Source organism: Grammomys surdaster, unplaced genomic scaffold, assembly GCF_004785775.1.
Source record: "Grammomys surdaster isolate TR1022 unplaced genomic scaffold, NIH_TR_1.0 62, whole genome shotgun sequence".
Classification (NCBI taxonomy): domain Eukaryota; kingdom Metazoa; phylum Chordata; class Mammalia; order Rodentia; family Muridae; genus Grammomys; species Grammomys surdaster.
This window is the reverse complement of record NW_021604564.1, coordinates 29,888,153-29,900,355: the sequence shown is the minus strand read 5'-3', so window position 1 is coordinate 29,900,355 and position 12,203 is coordinate 29,888,153.

Genomic DNA, 12,203 nt, shown 5'->3' with positions numbered 1-12,203 from the left:
TCTCTCTCTCTCTCTCTCTCTCTCTCTCTCTCTCTCTCTCTCTCTCTGTCACATGTGCACGTGCACACACACACACACACACACAGAGTCAATAAACAAATAATAAGTAAAATGCATGCAGCATTATGAAGACAACTCACAACAAGCCCATAACCAACATCAATTAAACTAAAAGAAATTCAAGCAATTCTACGAAAATTAAGAACAAAATAAGATTCCTTACTCTCTCCTTATCTATTCAATATATTACTTGAAGTCAAAGAACAATAAGACAACTGAAAGAGATCAAGGTGACACAAATTAGAAGGAGAAAAGTCAAGGTATCCTTATTTGCAGGTGATACTGAAGTATAAATAAGAGACTAAAAAGTCTATCAGCTGATAAAAACACTCAGCAAAATAGCTGGATACAAAATTAACTCATACAAATCAGTAGCCTTCCTAAACACTGAGAAAGAAAACAGAGAAAAAACATATTTCACGATTAGCACAAAAAATGTCTCAGGATAACTTGATTAATTGATTAATCAAGTGAATGGCTTATGTGATATCCTGTTGTTACCCTGTGTCATGGAGATCCTGCAGCTTTGGATCAGCAAGACTGGTCCTTTCATACATTTCAACCACTCTTAGATAATATAGATTTTGGGGGTGGAAAAATTTAGAGTCCCCCATTTTTATTGGATATTTTATTTACATTTCAAATGCTATCTCCTTTCCAGAAGTCCCTCTCAAAACCCTCTATCCTTTCTCCCCTCACCCTGCTTCTATAAGGGTGCTCTTCCACCGACCCACCCACTCCCACCTCACTGCCCTAGAATTCCCCTACCCTAGGGCATCAATCCCTCACAGAACCAAGGGCCTCTCCTCCCACTGATGCCAGATAAGTCAATCCTCTGCTACATATGCAACTGGAGCCATGTGTACTCCATGTGTACTCTTTGGTTGGTAGTTTTAGTCTCTGGAAGCTCTTAGGGGTCTGGTAGGTTGATATTGTCATTCTTTCTATGGGGTTGCAAACTCCTTCAGCTCCTTTATTCCTTTCCCTAACTCCCCTATTGGGGTCCCTGTACTCAATGGTTCCCTGTGAGTATCTGCCTCTGTATTTGTCAGGCTCTGGCACAGCCTATAAGGAGACAGCTATATTAGGCTCCTGCCAGTAAGCAGTTCTTAGCATCCGCAATAGTGGCTGGGTTTCGTTTCTGTATGTGGGATGAATCCCCAGGTAGGACAGTCTCTGGATGGCCTTTCTTTCAGTCTCTGCTCCAAACTTTGTCCTCATATTTCCTTTAGACAGGAGCAACTCTTGGTTAAAAGTTAGGAAATGAGTGGGTGGACCCATCCCACAACCTATTGCCTAACCTCTGAATATAGTCTTCACATGTTCTCCCTTGATATGGACATGGGTGGTAGCTAACATAATCAGCTAAAAAGGCTCTTCCTTATCCCAACCACTAGGGGGAATTACCCAGCACTAGGCAACCAAATGTAGCCATCTGAAGAAGGCAGAATCAATTCTCCTACTCTTATGCCCTCAAGCCAACTCACTCATATCTACAGCTCCAGGGACATCTCCACTGTGCTTCCAAGTCAAGGCATGAGCTCCACTCTCCCAAGTGCTGCAGCTTGCCAGAGGCTGAAACACCTCTCCTACTCTTACACACTTGGGTCTGGCACACATGTGCCTTCTCTATCTAAGCCAGCTCCACTGTCAACCAAATTTTTACAAACCAGAACAATACTCAACTTCATATGGAAAAAGCAAAAATCCCGGATAGTTAACACAATCGTGAAATCTTGAATAATGAAAGAATGTTTGGAGTTATTACCATCCCTTATTTCAAGTTACACTATACATCAATGGTAATAAGTACCATAGGTTATTGGCCTCCACAAAGATACAATGATCAATGGAAAGGAATTGGAAACCCAGGCATAAATCCACACACACCTATGAACACCTAATTTCCTATAAAGAAGCCCAAAACATACAGTGAAGAAAATACAGCATCTTTAACAAGTAGTATGGTCAAAGCTGATGTCTGCATGTAAAAGAATGCAAATAGATGCATATTTATCATATTGTGTAAAACTCAAATCCAAATGGATTAAAGACCTCAATTTAAACCAGATACCTTAAGCCTGATAGAAGAAAAAGTATGGAATAGCCTTAAACAAATTGACACAGAAAGCAACTCCCTGAACACAAAAATAATAGCTCAGGCACCAAGAAAAAGAAACAATCGGGACCTCATGAAAGTGAGAGGCTTCTTTTAGTCAAAGTACACCATAAATAGCACAGATAGCAGCCTACAGAATGAGAAAATGTTTTACCAACTTTATATCGGATAGAAGAATAATATGCAAAATATGTAAATAATACAACAAACTAAGTATCAAAAAACTAAGTATTTTAATTTTAAAAAATGTGGTATGGATCTAAACTGAAAATTCAATAGAGAAACTTAAATGGCTGAGACACATTAAACAAATGTTCAAAATCTTAAACTATTAGGGAAATATAAATCTAAACTACTCTGTGATTCCATCTTATACCTGTCAAAATGGCTAAGATCAGTCACACAAGTGACAGCTTACACTAGCAAGGATGTGGTGCAAGGGGAACACACATTCGTTGGTGCCAGGAGTGCAACCTTCTAAGACAATTATGAAAATAAATATGGACTTCCCTTCCACCCCTGACTGGTTCTTTGGGCTGGGACAGACACAGAATCGGTCTGCTCCTGTCCTGTGGAGATACTGAATTCGGAGTCACCCTAGAAGAGCCACTGCACTCAGAACAGCCGGTAAGAACTCCATCTCTCTCCCTAAGCCCCAGAGATACATCTGGGAGCCAGGGACATTCAGGACACAGCAGCTACCCAAACCCCGCCCCTCCGGAATTCCACTTACCTTCTGCCCCTGCCTGGTCCTTGGGGCTGGAGCAGACAAAGAGTTGGTCTGCTCCTGTCCTGTGGAGATACTGAATCCTGAGTCATCGAGGAGCCACTACACTCAGAGCAGCCGAGGAGCTACTGCAATCAAAGCAGAAGGATTTCCAGATCCAAGAGGTGGCCTGAGTCCCAGGAGTTCTTCCACCCAGGAGATTAGGAGCATAAGACCACAGAAACATCTGGACTCTGAGGAGCTCTGCAACAAGCAAGATAACTGGAAATACAGACTCCAGTCTTACACAGTGAGGGCAGGTAACACTAGAGTTAACCAGATGGCGAAAGGCAAGCGCAAGAACATAAGCAACAGAAACCAAAGATTCATGGCATCATCAGTACCCAGTTCTCCCAATATAGCAAGCCCTGAACACCCCATCACACCTGAAAAGCAGGATTCAGAATTAAAATCACTTCTCATGATGATGATAGAGGATTATAAGAAGGAATTAAGTAACTCCCTTAAAGAAATACAGGAGAGTACAAGAAAACAGATAGAAGCCCTTAAAGAGGAATCACAGAAATCCCTTAAAGAAATGCAAGAAAACACAAAGAAGGAATTAAACAAAAACATTCAGGATCTGAAACTGGAAATAGAAACAATAAAGAAAGTTCAAAGGGAACTCTGAACCATGGAAATAGAAAACCTAAGAAAGAGATCAGGAGTCTTAGACACAAGCATTACCAACAAGAGATAGAAGAGAGAATCTCAAATGCAGAAGATACGGTGGAAAATATTGGCACAGTTGTGAAAGAAAATGCAAAATGCAAAAAACTCCTAACTCAAAACATCCAGGAAATCCAGGACACAATGAGAAGACCAAACCTAAGGATAATAGGTATAGATGAGAATGAAGATTCCCAACTTAAAGGGCCAGTAAATATCTTCAACAAAATTATTGAGGAAAACTTCCCTATCCTAATGAACAAGATGCCCATAAACATACAAGAAGCCTACAGAACACCAAATAGACTAGACCAGAAAAGAAATACCTCCCGTCACATAATAATCAAAACATCAGATGCACAAAGCAAAGTAAAAATACTAAAAGCAGTAAGGGAAATAGGTCAAGTATCATACAAAGGCAGACCTATAAGAATTACACCAGACTTCTCACAAGAGACTATAAAAGCCAGAAGAGCCTGGACTGACATCATATAGACCCTAAGAGAACACAATTGCCAGCCCAGATTACTATACCCAGCAAAACTCTCAATCACTATAGATGGTGAAACCAAGATATTCCATGACAAAACCAAATTTGCACAGTATCTTCTCACAAACCCAGCAATTCAAAGGATAATTGATGGAAAATGCCAACACAAGAAGGGAAACTACAACCTAGAAAAAGCAAGGAAGTAATCTTCCAACAACCCCAAAAGAAGATAACTATAAAAACATAATTCTACCTCTAATAACAAAAATAACAGGAAGCCACAATCATTTTTCCTTAATATCTCTTAACATCAATGGTCTCAATTCCCAAATAAAAAGACACAGACTATCAGACTGGATACACAAACAAGACCCAGAATTTTGCTGCATACAGGAAACACACCTCAGTGACAAAGACAGACACTACCTCAGAATAAAAGGGTGGAAAACAATTTTCCAAGCCAATGGTCCCAAGAAACAAGCTGGAGTAGCCATCCTAATATCAAATAAAATTGACTTTCATCCAAAATTAATTTAAAAAGATAAGGAAGTACACTTCATACTCATCAAAGGAAAAATCTACCAAGGTGAACTCTCAATTCAGAACATCTATGCTCCAAATGCAAGGGCACCTACATACATAAAAGAAACTTTACTAAAGCTCAAAACACACATTACACCTCACACAATAATATTGGGGGATTTCAATACCCCATTCTCAGCAATGGACAGATCATAGAAACAGAAACTAAACCAAGACACTTTGACATTAACAGAAGTTATGAACCAAATGGACTTTACAGACATCTATAGAACATTTCATCCTAAAACAAAAGAATATACCTTTTTCTCAGCACCTCAGGGTACCTTCTCCAAAATAGACCATATAATTGGTCACAAAACAACCATCTACAGATACAAAAATTGAAATAATCCCTTGCATCTTTTCAGATCACCACAGAATAAGACTGGTCTTTAATAATGACAAAACCAATGGAAAACCCACGTGCACATGGAAACTGAACAACTCTCTACTCAATGATGACTTGGTCAAGGAAGAAATAAAGAAAGAAACAAAAGACTTTTTAGAATTCAATGAAAATGAGGACACATCATACCAAAACTTGTGGGACTCCATGAAGGCAGTGCTAAAAGGAAAACTCATAGCTCTAAGTGCCTACAAAAAGAAACTGGAAAGAGCACACACTAACAAGTTGACTGCACAACTAAAAGCTCTAGAACAAAAAGAAGCAAATACACCCAGGAGGAGTAGAAGGCAGGAAATAATCAAACTCAGGGCTGAAATCAACCAAATAGAAACAGAAAGAACAATACAAAATATCAATTAAACCAGGAGCTTGTTCTTTGAGAAAATCAACAAGATAGATAAACCGTTAGCCAGATTAACCAGAGGGCACAGAGACAGTATCCAAATTAATAAAATCAGAACTGAAAAGGGAGACATAACAACAGAAACTGAAGAAATTAAAAAAAATCATCAGATCCTACTACAAAGGCCTATACTCAACAAAACTGGAAAACCTGGATGAAATGGACAATTTCCTAGACAGACACCAGGTACCAAAGTTAAACCGGGAGCAGATAAAAAATCTTAATAGTCTCATAACCCCTCAGGAAACAGCAGCAGTCATTAAAAGTCTCCCCACTAAAAAATGCCCAGGACCAGATTATTTTAGTGCTGAATTCTATCAGACCTTCAAGGAAGACCTAATACCAATTCTCTTCAAACTATTCCACAAAATAGAAACAGAAGAAACACTACCCAATTCATTCTATGAAACTACAATTACACTCATACCCAAACCCCACAAGGACCCGACAAAGAAAGAGAACTTCAGACCAATCTCCCTTATGAACATCGATGCAAAAATACTCAATAAAATTCTAGCAAACCGAATCAAAGAACACATCAAAACAATCATCCATCATGATCAAATAGGTTTTATCCCAGGAATGCAGGGATGGTTCAATATTCAGAAATCCATCAATGTAATCCACTATATAAACAAACTTAAAGAAAAAAACCACATGATCATCTCACTAGATGCTGAGAAAGCATTTGACAAAATTCAATATCCCTTCATGATAAAAGTCTTGGAAAGTTCAGGAATTCAAGGCCCATACCTAAACATAGTAAAAGCAATTTACAGCAAACCAGTAGCCAATATCAAGCTAAATGGAGAGAAACTTGAAGCAATCTCACTAAGATCAGGGACTAGACAAGGCTGCCCACTCTCCCCCTACCTATTCAATATAGTAATGGAAGTCCTAGCCAGAGCAATTAGACAACAAAAAGAAGTAAAAGGGATACAAATAGGAAAGGAAGAGGTCAAAATATCGCTATTTGCAGATGATATGATAGTATACTTAAGTGACCCCCAAACTTCCACCAGAGAACTCCTAAACCTGATAAACAACTTCAGCAAAGTGGCTGGTTATAAAATCAACTCAAACAAATCAGTAGCCTTCTTCTACATGAAAGATAAACAGACTGAAAAAGAAATTAGGGAAATGACACCCTTCAAAATAGTTGCAAATAATATAAAATACCTTGGTGTGAATCTAACCAAGCAAGTGAAAGACCTGTATGACAAGAACTTAAAGTCCCTGAAGAAAGAAATCGAAGAAGATCTCAGAAGATGGAAAGAACTCCCATGCTCATGGATTGGCAGGATTAATATAATAAAAATGGCCATCTTGCCAAAAGCAATCTACAGATTCAATGCAATCCCCATTAAAATCCCAACTCAATTCTTCACAGAGTTAGAAAAGGAAATTCTCAAATTCATATGGAATAACAAAAAACCCAGGATATCGAAAACTATTCTCAATAATAAAAGAACTTCTGGAGGAATCACCATCCCTGACCTCAAGCTGTACTACAGAGCAATAGTGATAAAAACTACCTGGTATTGGTACAGAGACAAGCAGGAAGATCAATGGAATAGAATTAAAGACCCAGAAATGAACCCACACTCCTATGGTCACTAGATCTTTGACAAAGGAGCTAAAACTGTCCAGTGGAAAAAGGACAGCATTTTCAACAAATGGTGCTGGTTCAACTGGAGGACAACATGTAGAAGAATGAAAATTGATCCATTCTTATCCCCTTGTACAAAGCTCAAGTCTAAGTGGATAAAGGACCTCGACATAAAACCAGATACCCTGAAACTAATAGAAGAGAAGGAGGGGAAGAACCTTGAATACTTGGGCACAGGGGAAAAGTTCCTGAACAGAACTCCAATGGCATATGCTCTAAGATCAAGAATTGGCAAATGGGACTTCATAAAATTGTAAAGTTTCTGTAAGGCAAAGGACACTGTCAATAGGACAAAACGACAACCAACAAATTCTGAAAAGAACTTTACCAATCCTACATCTGATAGAGGGCTAATATCCAATATATACAAAGAACTCAAGAAACTAAACTCCAGAAAACCAAATTACCCTATTAAAAAATGGGGCATAGAGCTTAACAAAGAATTCTCAACTGAAGAAACTCAAATGGCTGAGAAGCACCTAAAGAAATGTTCAGAATCCTTAGTCATCAGGGAAATGCCAATCAAAACAACCCTGAGATTCCTTCTCGCACCAGTCAGAATGGCTAAGATTAAAAGCTCAGGTGATAGTAGATGCTGGATAGCGTGTGCTGAAAGAGGAACACTCCTCCATTGTCGGTGGGACTGCAAGATGGTGCAACCACTTTGGAAATCAGTGTGGAGGTTCCTCAGAAAATTGGACATAGCATTACCTGAGGATCCAGCTATACCACTCCTAGGCATATACCCAGAAGATGCTAGAACATATAACAATGACATATGCTCAACTATGTTCATAGCAGCCTTATTTGTAATAGCCAGGAACTGGAAAGAACCCAGATGTCCTTCAACTGAGGAATGGATTTAAAAATGTGGTATATTTACACAATGGAGTATTACTCAGCTATTAAAAACAATGAATTTGAGAGGTTCCTAGGTAAATGGATGGAACTAGAAATTATCATCCTGAGTGAGGTAAGCCAATCACAAAAGAACACATATGGTATTCACTCACTGATTATTGGATATTAGCCCAGAACCTTGAAATGCCCAAGATGCAACTCACAGGCCACATGAAACTCATAAAGAAGGAAGACCAAGTGGGGGTGATTCGGTTCTTCTTAGAAGGAACAAAAAAATACTCAAGGGAGCAAATATGGAGATAAAGTGAGGGACAGAAACTGAAGGAGGGGCCGTCTGAAGACCACTCCACCTGAGTATCTATCCCATGTGCAGTCACCAAAGGTAGATGCTGATGTGGAAGTCAGGAAGTGTATGCTGATAAGAGCCTGATATGGATGTCTCCTCAGAGGTCTTCAAGAGTCTGACATATTCAGAGGCAGATGCTCACAACTAGCCATTGAACTGATCATGGGGTTCTCAATGGAGGAGTTAGAGTGAAGACTGAAGGAGCTGAAAGGATTTGGGGCACCATGAGGAGAGCAACAATACCAACAACCACAGCTCCCAGGGTCTAAACCACCAGCCTGGGAGCACTTAGGGAGGGATCCAGGGCTTTAGCTGAATAAGTAAGAGTGGAGGGCCCTGCTGTGCATAGGTAGAAGAAGAGAACCTTGACCTCATGAAGGCTGGACACCCCAGGGGGTGGGAATTTTGAGGGTGGCGTGGTGGAAATCTGGAAATCGGGGGGTAGATAGATAGAGGTTACATCCACAGAGAAGAAGGATGAGCGGTGAGGGGATAGGGGGTTCCTGGGTGGGTGGGGGATGGGGTAAGGGGACAACATATGAAATGTAAATAAAACATCCAATAAAAAATAAATAAAATAAATAAAAAATAAAAAAAAATAAAAAAAATAAAATAAATATGGCATGTCCTCAGAAAGTTTAGAAGCAGTCTAGCTCAACATCCAGTTACATTACTCTGGGTCATACATCCCCCAAAGCTCTATCTTACTACAAGGACACTTGCTCAACTATATTCATTGCAGCTTTTTTCATAATAGGCAATAACTGGAAAAAGTCTAGATGTCCCCCAGCTGAATAATGGATAAAGAAAATTCAGTACACTCACACAACAGAGTATTACTCAGCTGTTACAAGACAAGATCATGAATTTTCAGGCAATTGGATGGAAGAAGAAAAAATAATCACCCTGAGTGAAGTATCCCAGATCCAGAAAGATAAATATAGTACGTATTTGATTATAAGTGGATATTGTTTGTTAAGTAAATTATAACAAAGCTACAATCCATAGACTCAGAGATGTAAGAAAAAAAGTAGGTGTCTATGGGGACTCATGTATTTTCCATGGTGGGGGAAGGGATAAAATAGTTTTACTGATGAACTTGTGGTACATGAAAACAGGATCAGGAGAATCAGGTGAGGTAGATATGTGGTGGTAGGATAGAATTCATGGAGAGATGGCTGGAAATGGAGGAACAGTTGGTGGGTTGTGTGTAAACCTTCTTCAGCAGAAACTGCCAAAGATGTATGAAGGTGATTCTGATGATTGTTAGTAATGAGGGATAGGAAGTATCAATTGGCCATCCCTTCACAACAGGTGAGGCTTCCAATGGTTGTACTTAGTTAAATTAATTTGAATTGTTGGCAAAGAGGGTTGCATGGAAATCTCCAAACAACCCAAGATGCTGCTAAGACAAAAGATTACCCTTGGAAAACTGACAGTGGGGCATCATTGGCTAGGACAGCACCTACACAGCTCATTGAATGTGGAGACGTTAACAGTTGTGCCTACAAAGAATGTTCACTCCTATGTCACAATCTGTTTGATGAGGAATATTTCTCTGTGTGATACTAAAAGAGAAACATGGAGACCATCTTGCACACAAAGCTTTTTATATTCAATTTGTTCTGTCTGCAAAAAAAGATACTGGGGCCATGGTTGCAGGGAAGGTGTAGAAATAGCCAAACAATGACTTATTTGACTTAGGGCCCATTCCAGGAGTGGGAGCACATACCAGACACACCTTTTGGATAACCAAGAATGAAAGACTAGATAGCCGGGAGACCTAGGGTAAAAGCAAACACACCTGGATTAAAAAACAAATAAACAAAACAAACAAGCAAACAACAACGACAAAAGCCAAGTATTTTTATTTCCAGGACAAAAGTTCGTTTATTTTCCTGTAAAGCATAGACTAAAATATGCAAGAATGTTTGTGATGCATGTACATGTGTGATCAGGACACAATTCTAGACCACATGACGAAAACATTGCACAAGTGACATAGTGAGAAAATGGCTGGGGACGTGCACAGCCAGTGCTAGAACAGAAAATAGGAATGGCTGAGGAATATATGAAATTGCACTCCGCCTTACAAGAAATCAAGAAATTCTAATTCAAACCTTAATATCAGAGGAGTAACATGGGGAGACTCACTGTACACAGTTTTACCTTAAGCTGGTTGATAGGTCATAGTGTTCACTCTACCATTGTATACTTTGCTTAAAGCTTTATATACATACATACATACATACATACATACCATACATACATACATACATACATACATATGCTTAATTTGTTTTATTTTTTATAATTTATTTTTTCTCAAATCATAATTCATTCACACAGGGGTTATAAACACAGAAAGGTAGATTGTGGGGAAGGGAATGACAATGGAGTGTGGGTGTTCAGGGGGAATACAGATATCTTCAGAACTGGGTATCGGCTGGGTGAAGGTTCAGGGGACAGAGAGCATGAAATAGGTAGTGAAGGCCCTAAGAAAAATCAGAGAAAGAGACAGATGAATGCTGGTACAAGAATTGGTTTTCAGCCTCTCCAAGGTTGTCAACCCTATTTCCTCCCATCTTGGGACCATTATTTGGGTTCTTTTTGCTTTTATCTGCTGGTCCCTTGCCCTCAAATAGGCGGACTAACTCTGTGATACAACAGATAAATGATTTGGTAGCAAGCGAGCCAAGTATTATTAAAATGAATCACAATGATATTTTGTTATGCTCATATGCTTATGGTATACTTATATGGTAAGTGCCTTATCTAGTCATCATCAGAGAGGCTTTCTCTAGAAATACATAACAACAGATGCATAGACCATCAGCCAGACATTTTACCAAGGGAGTTTTATCATAGATCTCCATAAAATGTTTCCAATCAGAACTCAGGGAATCCTGAGGAGAAGGATGCAGAAAGAACGTAAGAGCAAGAGATTGTTCAGGATTCTAGGACTTCTAGATACACTGAATAAACTAAACAACGTAAATATAAGCTCACAGAGACTGAAGCACATGGCTTACATGGGTCTAAGCTAAGTCATCTGTGAATATATTGTAGCTTTTAGCTTAATCTTTTTATAGTACACCTGACTAGGAGAATGATGGTATCTCTGAAACTTGTAGATGCTCTTGGGAATCTGTTGCATTTGTTGGTTTGCCATGTCCCACTTCAGAGTAGTGCTTTTTTTTCTCATTATATTTTATTTTTTCATGTTGAATGGTTGTCTCTTAGAAGCCTATTCTTTTCTAAGAGAGACAGAAAGGGATTAGATCTTGAGGAGAGAGGGAATATGAAGGAATTGAGATGAGTAGTGCTTGTGGAGAACTATAATCAGGATATATTTTATAAGAAATGGATCCATTTTCAATCAAACGGCAAAATAAATTCAAAAGTATTAACTATGCCATGATATATTATAACATCCCTTCCCTATTTCAATAAAGATTAGTTTTAAGAATTCAAGGAACGATTATGTCAGAGCAAAAAGAAACATGCCTGGACACTTTGCGGGTTCAGGCTTAAGGTCTAGAGCTTGTCATGTCATTATTGAAGCTTTTTTTGTTGTTGTTGTTTTGTTTTTCAAGACAGTATTTCTCTGCGTAGCCCTGGCTGTACTGGAACTTACTCTGTAGACCAGGTTGACCTCCAACTCAGAAATCCACCTGCCTCTGTCTCCCAAGTGCTGGGATTAAAAGCATGCGCCATCAATGCCCGGAAGCTTTAAGCGTCCAGATAAGTATCTCTGCCCATTCAGCTCTAGTGTGTAAAGAATATTTGACTTTTGGAACCTGAATCTATTAGTCATAATGATTTGTGTGGA